This window comes from Neopelma chrysocephalum, unplaced genomic scaffold, assembly GCF_003984885.1.
Source record: "Neopelma chrysocephalum unplaced genomic scaffold, ASM398488v2 Primary Assembly neopelma1_75, whole genome shotgun sequence".
Taxonomy (NCBI): domain Eukaryota; kingdom Metazoa; phylum Chordata; class Aves; order Passeriformes; family Pipridae; genus Neopelma; species Neopelma chrysocephalum.
In genome coordinates, this window is record NW_020897736.1 from 12877654 (window position 1) to 12898353 (window position 20700).

Here is a 20700-nt window from a genome sequence, read left to right on the forward strand (position 1 = left end):
CCCCAGTTCTGTTTTAAGAGTCACACAGAACAGTTGTACGAGTTACAACCTCGCTCCCTTCAGGACCAGCTGGCTCTGCTCTCTACTTTGCTACTTTCCCTTTCAAGCACATATTTTAAATAGAACCAGGTTATTTACATTGTTCCTAATGCTTGACCTGCATCAGTTCCACTCACCTGAGCTCCATAGTGTGTGCCAGGCTGTGTCAATATTTGTGCTTTTACTAACTAATAATTAACTCTGGCTGTATTAACTAGATAATTGCTAATACTGCCATTAACACATATAGTAATTCCATTAAGCACCATACTAGTGCTATATCCTATAGAACAAGATACTCACCAGAAACACAGACCTACAATCACACTGCTACAAAAATAGGAAAACTCACATGTATGAAAATCCCTAATACTGGGAAAACATTAGGAAGCCCATATTTCAAAAAAACAGTCTTTGTGCCTTTTATCTTACTGCTTGCAGAAACAGATCTTATATTTTGTGTTACTTTCTAATAAATTCACTGTTTAGAAGAGGCCATTGGGTAAAGCCTGTTCCAAAGGAGCAGAAGCCACTCATAACTTGAGGAAAGTACTCAACCAGCTGGACTCCAATGCTTCTACAAGTATAAAACATACATCACAGAAGCTCTTAAGCCTGTAGAGAAGCTTAATCCTTTTTTGCTCTGCCTTTAGAGCTCCTTGCAATTTTCCCCTTCCCCAAAAGCTAACCACAAAAACTCTAATGCTCCATTTTTGTTACTGAAACAATCCCATTGCCAAGTCATGATTAACCCTAAAAAACTTGGCTAAATTTACCAGAGGTGCAGTTCTGCTTTAATGTTCACTTTAAGTGAACTCCTCAATACTCTAAAAGCAACATGGAAGTTTCACCAATACCCTAAATAGATAAAATTTTTAATAAGATGAGAGAAGCAGGAGACTTACAAAGTAAGACTTGTCTGCTAGACACAAACCAGAAATAATCCATTTACTCCCCTCGACCTTCCTTGGCTAGACTAACTCAATTAATTTCCCTAAACCACCAGATACTTGCCAAGATTAAATATTTGGGTTTAATCATTCAGAAAGTGAAAGATTATGCACTGTAATGTAACACTTTTTACGGAAACCTCTGCTTGAGCAACAGTTCCAGAAAAAAAATTGTGAAATAAAGTAAAAAGCTGCCCAGAACACCACAATTCCACTCTGTTAATTCAAAAAAAAGAAGTTTCAGAGCCAGGCACCAAGTCAAGATCTCATTTTTAGCAAAGAAGAAGCGGCACGTTTCAAAACGCAGTTAACTCCAGAATAACAACCATCGCCGGGAAGTTATTAAATACCATCATCCCCTGGCCGGCAACTTGTGCTACGCGCAGACCTCATGACGGAACAGGCGATAAAAATGTCAGGGCTAATTTTTAGCACCGCGTCGCATTAATCCAGGTATAGGATAACCCGGGCTCGCCGAAGGGAAAGCCGGGACACAGCCACGGCACCGAGGGGCTGAGCAGCAGCGAGGGGCGATTCCGGCTGACGCAGCGCTGCTGCTGCGTGGAAAAACCGCACGTGGATTCGGGGAAGGCGCGCGCAGGGACGGGGGAACACGCACACACACACAGGGATCTGGGGAACGGACACCCGCGTGGTCTGGGGAGCACACACACGGATCTGGGGGACGCGCACACAGATGGATTTGGGGCACACGCACACAAACGCACACCAACACCGACTCCCCGGCCCGTGCAACATGGACGGCCGGCGGGGAGGGCTCGGCCGGCCCCGCCGCCGCCACCGCCCCCCAGGGAGCCCCTCGGGCCCGGCCGGGGCCGGCGGGAGCTTCGGCCCGCCGGGCACAAGGAGGAAGGAGAAAGTTTTACCCCCTCCCACCGCGGCCCAACACAAAGTTCCCGCCGCCCCCGCGCCGCCCCAGCCCCCGGCCCGCCCGCGCCGGCCTCCCCCGCCCACGCTGACAGCCCCGCGCCCCTTGCCCGCCGACCCCGATCCGCGGCACCGCCGCGGAGAACCCCCCCCCCCCCGCGGCGGTGACAGCCCCGCCACCCTCACCTCAGGCGAAGGCCGCGCTCCGCAGGGCGAGGAGCGGGCGGCGAAGGGGGTGAGGGGGGCAGCGCGCTCGGTGCCCGCGCCCTTATCGCATCCCAGCGGAGCCCGGCTCGCCCCCGCCGCCTCCCGCCGTGTGGGCGGCTCAGGCGGGATCCCCCCTCCCCTCCGCCGCCATCTTGGCTGTCACGGGGCGGGGGAGGCGGGCGGTGACTCGGGAGCGCGGCGGGGCGGGCGCGGGTCCCGCCGCTTCTTGAGGGGGAGGCGGCCGTGCCCCGCAGCCTTCCGGCTGCCGCTCCCTTCTGAGGGCTCCCCTCACGCCGCGGCCCCGCCGCTCCCGTCTTCCCCCTCACGCCGCGGGTCCGGCCGCTCCCGCCTTCCCCCTCACGGAGCGCGGCGCCGGCGGCTCCGAGCTGTGAGGGGGGAGCGGGGCGCCCTCGGTGAAAGCGCCTAAAACGCAACGCACAGATTGCAGACCTTCCCCCACCTCAGCCCTCTAATCGAAACGGCACCTTTAGTTTAAACAGAAATTAATCTCCGGCCCAAATAGGCCGGGATTTGGCTCACCTGCGGCGCCCGTCGCCTGGACCCGGAGGAGGTGCCGGCTGTCTGGAAAACCAGGGATGAGAAAACTGAGGGATTTTCTGCAGGCTTGATGTAACCCGCAGCAGGCTGTTGCATCAAAGACTAGAAAAAGAACCCGGGACAAAAATAATCTTTTAAGAGCGTGCAGCTAAGATTAGTGCAGCGTGTCAAGATGTTGCTGAGCGCTACAGAACGAGTCCTCCTGCCTGTACCAACACAGAAATACTACTTTTCTGGCATCTGCAACCCTGAGTATCCAAATTTTATACCAAAGTGATGTTTAGGGATAGGATCCCACCATACAATTTTGGCTTTAAATTCAAGCTTCCCTCCCTTCTAGATGTTTGGCTTGAGGGTTTAGATGTGGCTCGTCATAAAGACACAAGATCCATATGAAATTCTGAATTTATACTGCGAATATGTTCAAACCCACTGTATTGGTTTACCTCATCCCTCTGAAAAATCTGACCAAATAGGAGAATATAAAAGCAAAAAAGTACAAAATAGGTTTTTTTCCCCTTACATGCTTTTATTAATTTGATTGTTTATAGCAGAAATGCTGCTCCTCCTACCCCTCAGGTAGGAAACGCCTCAGCTGACACAAGCCAGTCTCTGCCCGGGCAGCAGCATTAAATTATTTAAAGTGCTGGTAGAAATTTTTCCAAATCAGTTTCTGCTATGTCTTAATCCTGGAAATGCTTTTCAAATAAATAGCAATGGTGAAGTCCATCCTCTGGCTTGTGATAGTACTTTTGATATGCAAAGTGTTCTGTTCTCTCTGCCCTCGCTGGTTTTTCACGTGGGCATAATTTTTAGCCTTCGGTGTTAACACCCAAGATTAATGAGTATGTTCCTACTTCTAAGAGTATTGTTTCAGCTGCTGTTATACTGAGGCAAAATCCCTGCACAGATGTATGAATAGTTCACTTTGCAGGGTTTAAGTTCACAGCCATGAAAATATTCTTGACTATTCGTAATGGAAACTTTCATTTTAGAGAAACAAAGTTCTTAAATATTCTGTGGCAGTTTTCATACTTTTCAGCTCATTTTATGGGTAAAATTTTTTGTAGATGTCTTTGATTTGCTGTTGATTTATTTCCCTCCACCATTTCTGTCCTTCTAGGATTATCTGCATTTAATTACACGTTGAGTCAAGGTCAACAAATTGCGGTCGAGGATGGGGATCTCGCTGTGCAAGGCCTGACACAAACACCGAAGGAGTTTCTGCCCAATGCTGCCATCACAGCCAACAGTGCTTATCTCTGTCCTGTCTTTCTTGTTCTTACATCTCCCCCTCCTTCCCACCCAATTCCATCAAGCCTCTGCTGCTTTCTCTCCCTGACCTACCTGCTGCTCACGCTCTCGGCTCTGGCACACTTTCATTCCCACCAGCACATTTAATTGCAATGTTCCATTTCATTATTAGCTTGTCACCACCTTTGTCAAGTCACCTTTCCTAACAAATCTCACCGCAAAGCTTTCCTTGTCATCAATTTTCCACATTAGGGCTCATCTGAAACCATGTGCAAAAGGGTCTGTGAAGAATCACGGCTGCAGTGCTGTATTTATTTGTGAATAAAGAGCAGCACCAGTGAATAGTGCTACTGTACAGGCAGAGACAGATTTACTGTGTGCCCAGCTCCTGCCAGGCTCATTGCACAGAGATGTGTCTATGTGTCAGTCAAACAAAGTCTTTCCCTTCCCGGGGATTTTCGGGATCTCTGGGCAGTGGTCTCTACATGCACATGGAGACCAACCCCAAGATCATTAAGTCAGCAGAATTCTTCCTATTAACCCCAGTCAGTGTTGGATCAGATTCTTGTTGTGTGTAGTAAGTTAATTAAACAAGTTAACAATTGCATACAGTGCAGGTGGGCTGGCACCAGGCGTTTCTGTGGGATTCTGCTGCCTCTCAAGTGCAGGGTGGAGCCCTGGCAGCCAGATTTAGCCTCCCCCGGAGTGCAGCCAGCGAGACACACTGGCTTTCTACAGACTGGCAACCACAGAATCATTTTTTTCCATGTTACAACCCCAAATTTCTAGCTTGTGGCACTCAAGTAATTTTCAGAGTATGGTTTAGCTTATTTTAAGTGTGTTTTACACATGGGTAAACTCCAGCAAGGCAGAGGACAAGTGGCAGATGGTCAGTGACAGAGCCAGGAATAGAACGGAGGACTTCCTTGTCCCAGGACATGGTTGTAATTGACTTCGTCTCAGGATTGTGAAATGTGATGATTTATAATTCATGAGGCTTCAGCAGTGCTTAAAAAAAAAAAGCAGCTATTACTATTCCCAGTTTTTCCTGGCAGAGGCTGGCTTCCATAGGCAAAATGATTTCAGTGTCTTAAGTGTGCAATTTGGGGCTTAGTCTGTTCACTTTCTGACCAGTTTTATTCCTTTTGAGCTCACTTGGCTGTGCTGTGTGCACTGCTCATTTACATCTATGGGGAGAAGGATGAGGCTCCAAGAGAACCCAACAGAGTATCTTTCAAATAGACCTATCTGTAACCTTGGTAAAAATAACCATAAAGATAATGATAATGGATAATTATAAACCCTATAACTGGCAAAACAAGACTCTGCATTTCAGAGGACGAATTGCCTTCCCCTGTCCAGTAACCCACTTTATGGTGCAGTAATGGATCTGCATCCGGAGGGTTATGCACTGAAATGGAGCCTTTGGCAAGATGGGATCACAGTAGAAATGAAGCAACATCTTCATGGGTTTTTTGAATATATGCATATTTGAAAATCTGGAACTTCTCCCTTTTGACATAAAGAGACTGTTCCTGCTCGGAATGATTAAATTCTAGGACAGATTATGAAATAATAAAATATTTAAATATTATGATGCAGCAGTACAACAGTGCAGTTACCCTTCCTTTTACTGATTCAAGTATAGTATTTCTGAAAAGCCTTTTGCACTCCAGGGAAACTACTGACTATAAATTATAAAACAGGCAATAGAGTTATCATGCATGTATGGGGGAAAAAAAGAAGTTTCAGACCTTTCTCTAGGTAAAGAACTTACTGAAGCAGCTAAAAATATGGGAAATGGAGCAAACACAGGGTCTGATCCAAAGGCCACTGAACTCAGCAGAAGCATGCAGTTCATTAGGCATCAGAGTCATGTAAGTCATGGATTACAATTCACAAATGCAATTAAGAATGTTACTGTATGTGAGTAAGGATAAAGTCTAATTGTCTAATTGCATTGTCTAGGCGTTCCACTTGGATAAAATGAGCAGATTTTTCTCCAGTAGGTAGACTTTCTCAGCAAGGATGTATTGCCAATATTTATGTGAGAGTTTTTGGTCCCAGAAGCACAGAAATGCTGGGAAACAAAAAGGAAAGAAAATGTATCCAAGGAGGAGATCCAACTGCTTCCAAGTCATTTCTAGAAATAAAATTCTGATGCGAACTCATTATCATTCCAGTTTCCAGCACCGATTTGCTTCCTCAAGATTTGAGAGTGTGCATCTGAGAATTCTGACTGTGCATCATAAAGTTTCCCTCAGCAACTGCTCAAACTATTCACAAGGCACTGCAGCATGGAGCAGCTCTCAAAAATGGAATGGTAAGAGCCCCAGGGGACAGCCTTTGGGATTAATCAGGGAGAAAACAGTTAACTTTGTGCTTTGCTGTGTTGCTGCGGGTTGGGGGATCAAGCAGGTGACGCCATACCTCTTATCCTGTTGTTAGCAGGCAAATAACTGCACAGCTGGAGCATGTTCTGGAATGGCTCTTCCCATAGGCCCTGGAAGCTCCGAGACAAATATTTGCAGCACATTTTGTGGGAACGGGACAGGAGGAGAGTTGCTTGAGGATGGTCCAAGTCCTAATGCACGTACCAAAGCCAACTCGCTGTGTGTGCCAGCACTAACCTGTTTTAAGTATTGCTGTCATCAGTAGGGCAAGATAACAAAAGCTGCTCTTTGTGGAGAAATATCAGGAAGGAAATTGTGCATGCAGATTGGCCAGCAAACACAACAATCTGGGGCTGTCCGTGTACACACTGATACTGCTGGTTTGTTGCTATTTTCAGCAGCTCCTGTACCCTCAGGGGTGAGAGAAGGACTTAACTGCTGTCCCTGCTGTTCAGGCATCAGCCTTAAAGGTTCCATGTGGGCTCCGGCTCTTTGGCCCATCTGGAGATGATTTCTGCAAATAGCAGTTTTCCTCTGAAACAGTCCAGTTCACCACCCAGAGCCACACCACATGACACTGTGGTGCTGTGGTATCTCCTCTCACATCAGATAAAAACCCACTTTCCTTCACTAGAGATCTCAGTTCCTCATTATTTGCACTTTTATTTATCTTCGAATCCTGCCCACGCCAAGCAATTGCATTCGATTACCTAAACATTCCCCACAGTTTTGCCTGACTTACTTCAGGCTCTAAACTCTTGTGTAGTCCTGCTGTTTAAAGTTTTTGTGTTTTGTTCTGGAGTTCACTTATATCATGAGGGGTGAAGTGTATCTGTCAGATAACCACTTCTCAGGAGTACTATTAGGCTTAATTAATGTTTGTAGAACACTATTGAGATTCTCAAGAGAAGCAGCAATAGAAGTGCAAAGGATTATAATTAATTTAGAACTATCTCATTTTTGAGTAAATGGCTAACAACACTTAACCTGAGATTCTCCAAGTAAAACCAATTTATTTGATTCTTACACAAAAACATTCTGAAATCTGGGTTCCATTTGCTACTTCCACTGTATGATGCATTTTGATCTTTATGGTCCTTTGATATCATTTGATGTATCCAGGCACGTGGCACAGCTTCTTTTAGTTCAGGAAACACAGTCCAATATATGTAAGTCAAGTTAAAATATAATAACAAAATAACTAAGTCAATAAACTCAAAGACAATCCACAGCACCATTTAGTATAATACACAGCACCTTTAGGATATTAAGTGTTTGAACCATAAAGCCTATAATTAATATTATGGAACGATTCCCATATTTATTTATGAGGCATCTCATTTACATAAATAGTCATTATCTGGAAATAAACCCAGATCATTCAAATTCCAAAAACTGATTGAGATCAGTCGAGATGTACCAAAGAGATTTGCCAGACTCCCTGTTTGAGAGTCTTCTGAGAGAAGAAATCTCTGCTCCCAAACAAGCTTAAACAGGCCTGGGCTGTGGAAACACAAGCAGTGCTTCATGCCCATGACATCATCAAACAGAACGGTTATTTTGTACAGTGAGAAAACATTGGGTCACTCTTCTCACTAACTGTCATGGAGAGCTTCCAAGAAAATGCTTCTGACACATCTGCACTGGAAATTTGACCCAGATTTTGGCTGGTGTTGTCCTAACACAGATTTCTGCTTTCCTGAAACTCTGCAGCAAGTCAAAATACTTTTCAAAATACTCATTTCTTTCAAAATACTTTAAATACTTACAGGACTTTCAATACTTGTGCATCTAGTCAGGAAACACATCGTGCAGAATGAAAAAAAAAAAGAAGAAATGGCACTTTCATGTTTCTGTTTGCAAGCTGGATTCATCACTCCTCAGCTATTAGCTACAGAGTCACAGGTATTTAAAATTATGTTCTGGTTGATATAAAGAATGTGTCTTGGGTCCTGCTGTCAGTGTTTTTGCCTTTCAAGACCCAGAGCATTCACTATGCAACTTTTTCTAGGTAGAAATAAACCCACCAATTTTTAAAAAAGCTACAGAACATACCTGAAAAATCTGCAATTTCCCTGAAAATTCAGACCTGAGTCTGTCCTTTTTCAGCCTAAGATGCATCTTTGAAGTGGAATTGTAAGCAAGGTGATAGACCATGATCTGCCCTGTTTGCATGATTATCTTACTAATTCCTAGAGAATGGAGGTTGGCTCAAGTACTGAGTCATGAGGATTTCATCTCAATACAGATATTTTTAGTATCTGTTATTTTATCTCGGGTGAAGCTTTTTCTGTATCTGTATCACTGCCCAACTCCTCTCCTAATTATCTGAAATCCTTCTGTAACTGCTTTGGAATGTTCCCTTCTCTTATTACAATATTATCTTGTATTATATTGGCTCCTAACTGCTCATCTATTGATGAAGTGTGTCCCTGTTGCAAGTGTGAGCAACTGCTGAGAAACGGGCAAAACAGAGTAACAACAGTAAATCTCCCCTGTGAGTCACCGTGAATTTAGGTCAGCCCAGGCTCTGCCCTTTGCTGAGCTCTCTGGGAGTTGGCTCCAGGTTACCTGAGGGAGCCCCCAAACTCATCAGACCCCCCAAATTAATGGTTGTGTTCCTTTGCCATGTATCACTGCCATGGGGGGGTTTGGAGGAGATGAACACTGTCTTAGCAACTGGTCCACAGCCTGCAGCTGAGAAAGGATATGAGAGCAAACACAAACCAAATCACCTTGAGAGTAAAATACAAACCCTATTTGTTTAACCCAATTTGTGCCAAATAATATTATGGATCCTCTCAATCTCAGCTGGTTGAGGCTCAAAATCAATGTGGTGAGAGCAGAGGAGGGAGAGTGGTGTGTCTGGTCTGGCTCATACCTGGGCATCCTCTGCTGCAACAGTAAGGGGCTCTACAAAACCAGGTAGGCAGAGAAAACTGTAAATTAATGATTAATTAAACTGGTTCATCACCTCCTTGAAAAAAGTATGACCAAATGTTGATGCAAAGAAAGTAATTCACATAACCAAGTTTGAATTTGACTCATAACACAGTAAAAAACTACCTTAATAAATGGCAATTTTTAAAAATCAGTCTGACTCTCGATACAACAAAAAGACTTCCAGTATAAATAATGGAATTGGAGGAAATGTCCTTGGCAAGTCAATTTGTTCCATGCTGCTGATGGTTCCTGTTAGTGACAAGGATTTGTTTTTCAAGAGGGAAACAATGGAAAACAGATGCAAAACCATTTACCAGAAGGCCAAGCAATGGCAGCTTTTCCAAAATGTCAAGTGTGCAGAGTGGAGTCAATTTAAAAGAGAATTAATTATTTAAACTGAATTAATTTGACTACAATGAAGCCCTGTTAAGCCATCTCATCCATCCTGCTTCCAACTGTGCTACCCCTTACAGTCTAAGTCTAAGTACTGACCTCAATTTTCAAATACTTCAAACAAAAACTCCCTTACCCAGTCAAGTGTCAATATGTTGCTTTTTAAATATATTTACTGTATCCCTTCCAGGAACTCACCCAAAGAATTGTGTTCACCTCCTCCACATTCCCAATTCATCTGAGTTCAATCCCTGGGTCCCCTTTTTCCTTCTTTTCCTCTTTCAGCTTCGTACTTGTGGTGTTTTCCCGGAAGCTTCAGGCAGTTTCCACCGCTGCTTTCATGAGATCCACCTTTGCCTGCAAGTCTGTCCTTTGCATAAAGTCCCTCATATCCTGATCTCAACAACTTTTCTCTTTTCTTTCATGCACTGCCTTGCTGTTGCTCGCCTTTGGGGACAGGAAGGTGATTGAATTTTAGGTCCACAGCTTTTATATGGAAGCTCATTTTCTCAAAAGCATATCCACACCTACTTCCCCTGGAACCAGTTGTCCCAAAGGGCTTCAGTTCCTCCCGGAACATGGGCCATAAAAAAGTTGTAATACACAGATTATCACCCCTAGAAGGAATACTCCAGGGACCACTGTGCCTGCTGTTTGCATTTTCCAGGTCAACAGGGATTTGCAATGCTACCAACAATTTAAAAGTGGCAATAATGTTTACCTTTTTCCCTGATATGTGGCAAACACCAACAGAGACACTGTTCCTTTGAAATCTTTTGTTTCCCATGGGAATATCTGTAACCATTTCTACCAGTCAGACCTGTCACTTTTGGTTTCCAGTTTCAGCATGGGCAGAGGAACCATTCCAAAACCATCCTTTTCTGTCACTGTTAAAGCAAAACATCTGTGCTAGAATTTATAAAAAGTAAATTCCTTTATTTCTTCTATTTCATGGAGGAAAAGCACTCCTGTCTATTAAGTAATAAACTTAATTGCCCTGGGTCTTGCCTGCACTGGGAATGCATATTAATTTAAATGCATCAGTGTAAAAATCAGTCTCATTAAACTATCTCAAAGCCCAAAAATAGATTGAGCACTGTTCTAACACTTGCATATAATCATTCATATCAAAGTTATATTTTACAGGAGCTCATGATGAATATAAACAGGAATTAAAACAGCAAGGAAAAATGTTTAGTGGAAGTGTTATTTAAATTGATGGTTAAGACTTCTCTTCTGGAGCATATTCCAGGCTTTGGAGGAATACAGTTGGTAGGATCTATATGGTGTACTAGAAACAACATATAAAATGTGAACACACTGAAGCCAAAGTAACACCCTCACCTCAGAAAGGCATTTCTGAAGTGATTTTGTGCTCTGCCACTTCCTTGCCGTGTGGGGGGAATGACTCACGTAGATATGGAAAAACGAGAGCGAGTTCTTAGAAACCATAACGTTTGCTTGATCAGCCACAACCGACTGCGCCAGGGACCGCTCAGCGTGTCTGCCCCACACAGCCCGGCTGGGATCTCCATAGTTACCCCGGCACAACAACACACACCGAGGTGCCTTTGTGGGGCTGATAGGCAGAACAGGAAGCCAGTGAACATCTGCTACAGCTTGAGATGGTTCTGCCTCCAGCGACCGCTGAAAAACTTCAGGCTCTGCGTTCCACGTCCTGCTCGCTTGGCCTTTGACACCAGCAGCTGTTGGACAGGAGATGTAAAATGTTATACCTACTGAAAGGGAGGTGCACTGTTTTCTAAAGGGCCTTTGGGATGTTTAAGGGCAGTTTTTTCTTTCCATTTTCTGATGACTGGAAACGCTGGATAGCAGAGCCTGCATATGGAGTTACTTCCTGAAGGTCAATCACTTCCTATTAACAACTATTTTTTTTTCTCATGTTCTGTTTTCCTTTCCAAACCTGCTTTGTTTTGTTTTGTTTTGTTCTGTTTTAAACACCAAAAACAATTGCCCCGTATACTGAATAGTAATTATAATCATCCTAATCATCATGAGGAAGCCATGTGCTTCCCTGGAGCAGGGCTGGGGCTTCCAGCCCAGGCAATCTGTCTTCTTGGAGCTTAACAGCATTTCTATAGCATGGACAGCCAAGGAACGGAGTTATAGAAAATAAATACCAAACAATTTAGAGCAAACCGTTTCTTTGTTTAAAGAAAGAGCTCTTGAACATGAATTTTTAAAAGGGAGCTCAGCCAAAACGTGCAGATTCTCTGCTTGTGTGAGTGGAGAAAATCTCTGCTCCACATAGTTCAGCAGTTCTCCACCACTGTAGGATTTTCATTTGTGTGGAAAACTACTAACAGGGAACCACTGACAGCAGCATATTTTTAGGATATTGAGGCCTGTGGCATCTTTATGTACTTCCTCTGAGACTGTAATTTTGTCTAGGATATTGCAACAGTTGTGATGAAATCGGATTTAGCCATGTATGGCAGATCCTTTGGGTCTGACACCATGAGATGAAAGTGGGGTTCAGAGTAACAACAAGAAAGATGAAGACACTACTCCAGAGTTAGGAAAGTGTAGGTGAGAAGAGAATTTTGCCCAGAAATTCTATGCTCTGTCCTTTGGAGTTTTATGCAGTTTTTTTGTATGTTCTATTCTTAAACTGCAGATGGATGCTGGTTTGCCGGAAAATAAATGAAGCACAAGGATGACTTCAAACATTTGCAGGAGCCATGCTGACACTCAAAATATAGAAACATCAAGTAACTTTCCTGGTGAGATCATAAAAGCAGAGCCACAGTGATCAAAGAAGAAAATGCAAGACTCTTACTCCATTCCTAATACAAGATCCATTCTCTTTCTGGGACCAGGAGCCTCCGTGGCACAGAGATGCTCCCATAGTCTACAAATACAGTACATAAGGTGGGTACTTTGACAGTATATAGTTAGTTAAATGTGGGAATATTCATAAATACAGTAGATGTAACCCTTGAGAGTGACAAATGACTGATCAGGTTATTATTGTATAATAGAATCACAGAATCCCAGAATGGTTTGGGTTGGAAGGTTCTTTAAAGATCATCCAGTTCCAACCCCCAACACCTTCCACTAGCCCAGGTTGCTCCAAGGCCCACCCAACCTGGCCTTGGGCACTTCCAGGAATAGGGCAGCCACAGCTTCTCTGGGCAACCTGTGCCAGGGCCTCCCCACCCTCACAGGGAAGAATTGCTTCCCAATATCTCATCTAACCCTGCCCCCTGGCAGTGGGAAGCCACTCCTCTTGTCCTGTCATTCCATTTCTTGTCCCAAGTCCCTCTCCAGCTCTCCTGGAGCCCCTTTAGGCAGTGGAAGGGACTCTAAGATCTCCCTGGAGTCTTTCCTTCTCCAGGCTGAACACTTCCCAGCTCTCCTAGCTTGTCCCCAAAGCAGAGGGGCTCCAGCCCTGGGAGCATCTCTGTGGCCTCCTCTGGACTCGCTCCAGCAGCTCCACATCCTTCTGATGTTGGGGATCCCAGGGCTGGAGGCAGCTCTGCCTGTGGGGTCTCACCTTTGCAGAGCAGAGGGGCAAAATCCCCCCCTTGACCTGCTGTCCATGCTGAGGATGCAGCCCAGGATACCTTTGCCTTTCTGGACTGCTCTCAGTCCTATTATCTTCTGGATTTCACAGGGAGCTGAATTTACGAAACTGTATTAATATTAGAATAATTAAATATATGTCTTGAACTGTGTGCACATTGCATTTAACCAGCTTGGAAACAGGCCAAAACTTGAAGCAATTTTTAGGAGAATTGCAGAATCAATACATCAATTCCCATTAATTTGGTGTCAGAGGAAACAAATGTGTACCTGTCTGAAATGTGTGCATTCCCTGCAGAGATGTACTAAAATAGGCATCTTCTGTCTGCCTTCCCTGTGCCCTTCAAACATCAGAAACCAGGGCCAGAATGGGGGAAACCCAGACTGGCTCCAAAATCTAATGGAGACAATTTTAGTAACCCAGTATCCTGGACAAGTTATACACAAATCCAAACCATCCTAAACTCTACCCTATCCACTGCACCGAGTTCCTTGTTGCTCCCCCAATGCTCCAGTCCCTCCAAAATTCCTCTCTACTTCAGGGCTGAGAATATCTAGGCAAGCTGAGGAGGAACTCCTTTCAGTCTGTCACAGCCATAAGCTGCAACTCTGCACAGCAGTGAGAAAATATTAGTGACTAATCCTAATCGAGAGCACATTTTAAACCAGCCAGAGTTCTGGATCAATCCAAGCTCTGTAAAATGTGCTGTGCTCCAAAGCAGCTGGCACATCTTGCTCACTGCACAGCTGGCTGCTGAGAAAACTCTTGTCTCAGGAGGTTTGCTCAAGCACATGAAACATATTTTTAGCATCCCAAAGGTGTTTGTACTCACTGAGCTGAGAGTGCAACCTGCCTGACAGCAGCTTTCCAGAGGAAGGAGCAGGAGAGAGCATGATGAGATTACCCCCCATGGAAGGAGACTCCTGCTTGGAATATCAACACATCTTTTCAGTCTCTCTCATTGTGACTGTTTGTGCTTTCATCAGATTTTCCACTTGCTCCTTCAGCTACGGGACCAGATGGCTCCCACACATAATGCTCTGAATCATGGCAAGGCTCGAGGTGTTTGTTCTGTGGCACAGCAAACACACACCGGACCAGGTTAAACCCCCTGTCAGCCACATATGGTGCACGCTGTGTGGAGCTGCAGCAGGTGCCTATGGATCCACACAGAGGAAGATCCTTTTCTTCTTGCAGGTTGTCAGGAAAATGACTGTCATACCTTCAGCACAACTAGCAGGGAATAGAGGCAGTGCAGTAACACATGGCACAGGACAGATGCTCGGCGCTTCCCAGGATGCACAATGCCTGATGGCAAGGAATCCTGGCAGGCCAAGGACAGGAGGCTCTTGTTCCCCCTCTGATTTCCCCATGCAGCTTGTGATTAAACTGGTGCTGACACCTTGCCCGGTGCCTGTTTGCACAGCCAATAGCCCTGGGCAGGACTTCTGGCCATGAAGCACCTACTGGAAAAGGAGAGAATCTCATTGTTTGAGAGTATCTTTGCCCCTGGCATTTGTTAAATAGAAAATAAAACTGATTTTCTCCTCACTTGCCTCACATAGATGTGGGATAGATTCAAGCTGTGGCAGCCTTGTGAAATGAGAGTGAACAAGGGGGTGTTTGCCAATGGAACAACCACTGCTCAGGAGGACCAGGCTGGAGGGATTGCACAGCATGTGATGTGTGCTTCAGCGACAAGACCATAAACACCACCCTGTAGTTGTCCCTCACTGATCCATCACACTTCTGAGCACTGAAAATCCCTGTAATAATGAAGGTGCTTTTTCAATACCTAGGAGATGGCTGTTTCAGAGAATTCCAGCCTGCCATGCTGGGGCTCAGTGCAGGCACCAAATCCCAGGGTGGCTGAGGGATGTCCCGGCTCGCACGATGGATACGGTGTGTGTGCTCCAGGCCACGCAATGAGGGAGCAGCCAAGCATCTGGCCACTCTCCAATGGCCACACTCCACCTCAAGTATTTTCTGAGATGAGAAAATTACCCTTTGGCTGTTTTTCAGCTTGCTTTCCTTGACATGCCCTCCTTGTTGGGAGTGACAGGACACCTCGTGAGCAGGCGCCGTGCTGGCCTTTGGCAAGCAGTGGGACACCCACTGGGGACTGGAGCAGTGACCAGGAATGTCACAACTGCAGCCTGTGCAGAGCAGCTCTGATGAAGGTTAAACATGTGCTGCCACCACCTCTGAGGTCAGCGTTGGGCTCACTTTAGCAGTCCTATAAATAGATGACCAAGGTTGACTGAAAAGAGGATTTGGCTCGGCTGGGTCTTGTTTAGCATTCCCAAGAGAGGAAGGCAGATTCTTTTCCCTCTTCTCTTCCAGCCTCTAACCTTGAGTTGGTCTCTGTGGGAAGCATTAGTGGCATTTGCCAGAAGAGCTGCCGCCGTGAGCCGGATGTCCTGCTGTGTCACACAAACCACACGTACACGTCTCTTCAACCTGCTAACCCAGACCTAATTCCACTAAAGCCTCAAACTAATTCCTCACCGGCAAAACTAGGGAAAAAACCCAAACAAACCTTAAGCCTAATTGCTTGAAAACAGTAGGACACCTAGTGGATTTATAGGGAATATCTTTGGGATTATCAGAAACATTTTGTCATTTTCTTGGCAAAACCAACTGTGAATATATTTATAGAGGAATCACTGAAATATCAGAGTTTCTATTTAATAAATTAATCTTGTTATAGCTGTTACAGCCTGCAGTTTTCCTGAAGAAGTTATTGCAACCTATAAAAAACCCAAAGAGTGTTGTTCGCATGACTTGAAAAAAAATAATTGTGGAGAACTGGATGGTTCCCAAGGTCTGGGAACAGGAGGAAGGGTATTCTGCCAGATCAAAGCCATCCCAGTTGTTCCATCTGACAGCTCTCTAATGATCTTAATGAGCAAAGTTCTACAGTCTCAGCCTGGCTCCCTGTACAATCGTGCAGCTTCACAACATCTCCATGCTGAGCACAGCCAAGCAGCTCTGCTGGTTGTTTCAGCAGAGAATGACTTGGCCACAGAAGCCAAACTGCCTTCTTCATTCCCCAGGGCTACGCTTTTGAATCCAAATTAGAGGATGATGGGCCATGTGACAATGGCTGCTCTGGTGTCGCTCTATTTGTCTGGTACCAACACCAACATCAAGCAGATTTTGACTCTAGATAGGAAATAAAGCTCTGTGGCAGGGTGTGTAAGAGGAAGAAGATCTGGAGTGATGGTTCTATGAAATGATATCCTGGCCAGCAATTATCCTGGGGCTGCCAGTGTTATCTTGCTGGGATGTCTCCGGAGGCAGCGGATGCAGACAAAGAGATGAGTGTTGAGTCCAAAATGGATGCGGGAAACTGAAGACTTCATTTTGACAGTCAGCACCAAGTCATCGGGGCGTGCACTCAATTCCTGTCCCCAAAGCACATTGAAAACTTCCCTTCCTTTCTGCTTATTCCATAATATTGTCCCAGTGAAAAATGTCTCCAGAAGATGGTTAATTTTTCTGCTCCCTTGCCACTCTTTCTTCAGTGCTGCTGAGACCCCTAAAGAACAGCAAAATCACAATGAGGTTTGATTTTTGGATAGGTCCCTGTTTAGATCCAGATCTTTTTTTTATTCCAACCTCAAGGTTCGGAAAGAAAAGGCTGATCTAGAAATTAATTTTGATTTGGTCTATTTCATCTTATATCTTTTCTTCTTAGAGCTGCAGAACTCAGATGGTGGAATTCAAGTGAGCTATCAGCAGAAAAATTCCTATTGACTCCATGTATTTTCATTACTCCTACCTGTGGCATGAAATTACCTGAAAAATAGAATTCCTTGCACATTGTAGACCCTTTAATTTGGTCCAGGGTTTTAAAAAAGAGTGGTTTTTTTTTTTATTTCTGTGCATGGATTTTATATTTGAAGGAGTTTTTTTCTGACTGACATGTCAAACTGGGGGTAGAGCGTGCTAAGAGTACACTTTTGTCTAATTTAGCAGCTGGATTGGAAAGCTTGAATTATCTCTGCATAATTGCAATGATTCATGGATTGTTAGGAAATTGCAAAGTATTGATTGGATTTTCCCCTTAGGAAATATTTCTCCTCTGATAAAACAGAGTAGGTTCTGGGTTTTTGCTTTTGTCCTTCCTGCTTTCTGCCCCAGGGAAGCCAGGGGCTGCTTTCATCTGGAAAACAGGAATTTGGGTCAACAGCCATTCAAGGACAGTTTTGAATTACTGCGATTTCCAGTTCCAAATCTTTCCCTGAGCTTTGCAGAGAGATGGGCTTGGCAAAGTGTGGGCAGGGATTTCCAAGCCTGAAAAGCTGGGACCAGCAACAAATAGTGGCCATCCCTCTTTCACGTTCTTCCATTTCCACGTCAAACACCACTGGTCTGCTCTACAAAGAGACCTTGACCTTGTTGTGGGAATGCTACAGCCATCGGAGATGGTGGCAGATTTTCCACTTTATTAGGCCAGGATTTCTCTCGGGGTCTCAGGAGCTGGTGGGAGGAGGGAAGTGGGAGACTGAAATGAAAATCAGGTGCAGGGAGAGCCTGCACACAGTGCCTGGGGCAGCTGGAGCTGGGAGCCCTGACACACATCTGCACATTAATGGTGCTGGGCCCTTTTGGCAGCTCTGTATGAATTTCCAGAACAGAACCATAAATACGCAGTTATGAGTGTGACCTCTGCTGCTTTTCTTCTCTTAATTGAACATCCAAGGCCCAACTGAGTATCATTCCTTGTCTCTGCTCCAGTTGCTTCGAACGTGCTGCCTCTGCAAATGGTTCTGCCTAAGTTAGGAATTACGAGAGTGTGCTAATTCAAGGTTTGCCATGAATTTAGTGTTCCCGCAAGGATGACACTAATGGCAATTAATGCAGCAGAAATGCCAGTGCCGAGTGACTGTTCTCCCATTAAAAGCTGTCAGTCAGAGAGCACAGAGTCCTCTGTTCTTTCAGGCCTGACCTCTGCTTTTTGGCCATGTTTCATGTGCACGGCAGGTGTCCTGGGCCATCCCATCCCACTCCCCATCCCCGCTCGCTCCGGGAGGGGACACAAAGAAAGAGCAGAGCAGCCAAAACCAGCCTGTGCTGACAGTGACATTTCCTGAGGGTTTGGATATTCTCATCTGGGGCCTGAACAGCAACAAAATTAACCCAGGACTGAACAGGATGTAAGGCTTTAATTTCTGGAGCTCCCTGCTCGTCCAGCGCTCTCCTCATGCCCTGCTCTGTTGATTCTTGTTTAGACACGGAGCTCTTTCAGTTTTCACCATGAAAAATCTGATTTTAAATGATCAAATGCATTTAAACAGGCTTAGCTAGAAATAGCCCCCACTGCTTCTCAGCTACATGGCAATCTGCACAAATGTCCATGTTTTGGTAAAAATACCTCTGCTTCATAATGGCTGATGTTCAACAAGTGACAGCAGTGCAGCAACATGGGGACTGTGATTTTTAGCTCAGCCAGAAGAGCCACTGCCCTCATACTGTGCCCTGATGTCCTGCACAGGATGTGCCAGTTCCAGATGAGGAACATCTGCAATTTGGTGCAAGCGGAAGTAACGCTTACGCACACAAAAAATGTAAATAAAGGGTGTTTCCAGGCTCACCAACAAAATCCTAAACACGGAAAGGAGAACAGCTCTTGCAAGAGAATAATTAAAAATAGTTCATCTGTGTAATTTTTAAAGTGTTTTTAGCACTAGTAGCAATTCTGGAGGATGAAACCAGGTCTGAGAAGCATCAAGTGAAAATTAATAGCTTTTTAGCAACAAAGTTCAATGGAGAAGCGCAAATAGGATGTGAGATGGAAACCTGAACTGCCAAGTTATAAATACACCCCAGCCTCTCCACAGACAAATATCCATTATCCATTTAATGTGCATTTCAACACTGTAGGATTGAGAGGGGCGGCAGAAGCGGGATGAGCATTTTCAGACTCAAGATTTTGGGTGTTCTGGGTTTATCTGGAGACAAAAAGGATGAATCCAAAGATCACACAGACCACCTTGCTGCTACACTACCAGAGCGCTTTCTGCTCGGCCAAGGTCTGGCCTTGCAATGCCCTTATGGGAACTGGCACATGCAATTATTCCCACAGGACACATGGAACAGAGCCCTGGGGATGTGAAGCCCTGAATGCTTGTTGGGTTTTGTGCCCCTCTGAGAAGCTGGAGGTGCATGATCTGCCTGGGCACGCAGGGGGCTGGTGGCAGGATGCGAGCCTGGACTCCGATGCTCCAATCTCACACTGTGCTCCTGTGGTGGGACACACTGGGCTCACATCTTGCTGTGCCTCCGTTATTAATGCTTTGTTTGCCCCTCTCAGAGGCTCTGAGGCAGCGTGAACTATTTATTTTTAAAGGCAGAGGATCACGTTCTGGCTCGTTATCCTCCCAGCAGACGGTAACTGATGCCCAGCGCTGCTGCCGGTGCCCGGGGGTTACTTTGCACGCACAGGAATGATGACACAGCCACTGAGTGCAGCCATGGCAAACATGCTGCTGCTAACGGCAGCCTGGTGGGAAAAGAGCATTTTAGAGGGATTTGGTTTAATCATCTAGATGCGAGTGCTATTTTTATCCTCTGCTTTTTAGGTCTCAAGCCTGTGCCAAGGGAAGCTGATGACGAAGCTGGTGTCTCCCGTGGCACAGGGGCACACAGGGGTGACGGGGCAGTGTAGGCAGTGGGGAAGGGGCCTGTGATTGCAGCCACTTTACACCTCATGAGCTGAAAGAGCTCTGACACCTCCACCACGAGCTCCATTGTTTTCACATGCCCCTTTGAGACCAGTTCATTGGAAGGATCTGTGAGACCTGCGGACCTCTTGCCAACCCACCCCAAGCTGCCCTGTGGCTGTGGATGGCTTTGGGGTGAAGTCATCGTCTGTCCGTGGAGGCAGAAGGGCACCCACTCTGTGCCGAGGGATGGGCTGGTGGGCACAGGGCAAGAGGTGATGCGAGATGTGGTTGTTACACTTCTGTGTGTGAAGGGGTCTGAGGAGCTCAGAGTGCATGTGGACATCATTTGGGCACGGGAGCCCGTGGAGTTCAGAGTGTGTCTGTGCATCATTTGGGATCTTGGAGTGTGGCCAGGCATCATTTGGGCACAGGAGCCCGGGGAACTCGGAATGTGCGTATCCGTCGTTTGGGAACAGGAACCTGGGGAGCTCGGAGCGTGTCCATGCATCGTCTGGGCACGTGAGGTCGAAAAGAAAAAAAAAAGAACAGCGGGTAGAAAAGTATCAGGTTCCACCGAGATTTGAACTCGGATCGCTGGATTCAGAGTCCAGAGTGCTAACCATTACACCATGGAACCGCTCTGCCACCGCTCCCTCCCGGCCGCCCCTAGTGCCTTCCCACCGCAGCGCATCCCCACAGCCCCCGCACAGCCGCCGCGGGGGCCGGGCTGTGGCGGGGCCGGGGGGCTCGGGGCGGGGCGGGACCCCCTGCTCGGTGTAACACGGGCCGGGCGCGGCCCCGGCACCGCCCCGGGCGCGGTCGGGCGGCGGCGCCGCTACCCCGGAAGCGGCCGCGGG

General features: G+C 46.0%; 1 protein-coding gene, 1 long non-coding RNA gene and 1 other non-coding gene across 16 annotated transcripts in view; 1 reads left to right on the top strand and 2 right to left on the bottom strand.

Annotated features, from left to right (window-relative positions):
- The window catches only part of DENND4A (DENN domain containing 4A), a 50978-nt gene extending 48287 nt beyond the window's left edge, over window positions 1-2691 (bottom strand). For 9 of the 10 annotated variants that reach the window (XM_027688449.1, XM_027688451.1, XM_027688457.1 and 6 more), the window contains exon 1: window positions 2064-2174. The gene's annotated coding sequence lies outside the window, so the exon portion shown is untranslated. Of the gene's footprint in view, window positions 1-2063; window positions 2175-2624 lie in introns of those variants that run through there. The other variant, XM_027688448.1, reaches the window with a different exon arrangement.
- LOC113970009 lies at window positions 1248-15884 on the top strand. Of its 5 annotated transcripts, none has more exons than XR_003535023.1 (6): window positions 1248-1442; window positions 3766-3894; window positions 6087-6219; window positions 8061-8194; window positions 12264-12517; window positions 14180-15884. It is a non-coding gene; the product is annotated as an uncharacterized LOC113970009 (long non-coding RNA). The 5 variants fall into 5 exon arrangements; XR_003535022.1 differs by lacking the exon at window positions 1248-1442 and adding an exon at window positions 1490-1565; XR_003535020.1 differs by lacking the exon at window positions 1248-1442 and adding an exon at window positions 2258-2894.
- Window positions 15885-20408: 4524 nt separating this feature from the next.
- On the bottom strand, window positions 20409-20480 carry TRNAQ-CUG. Its single transcript has one exon. It is a non-coding gene; the product is annotated as a tRNA-Gln (tRNA).
- Window positions 20481-20700: the final 220 nt, after the last annotated feature.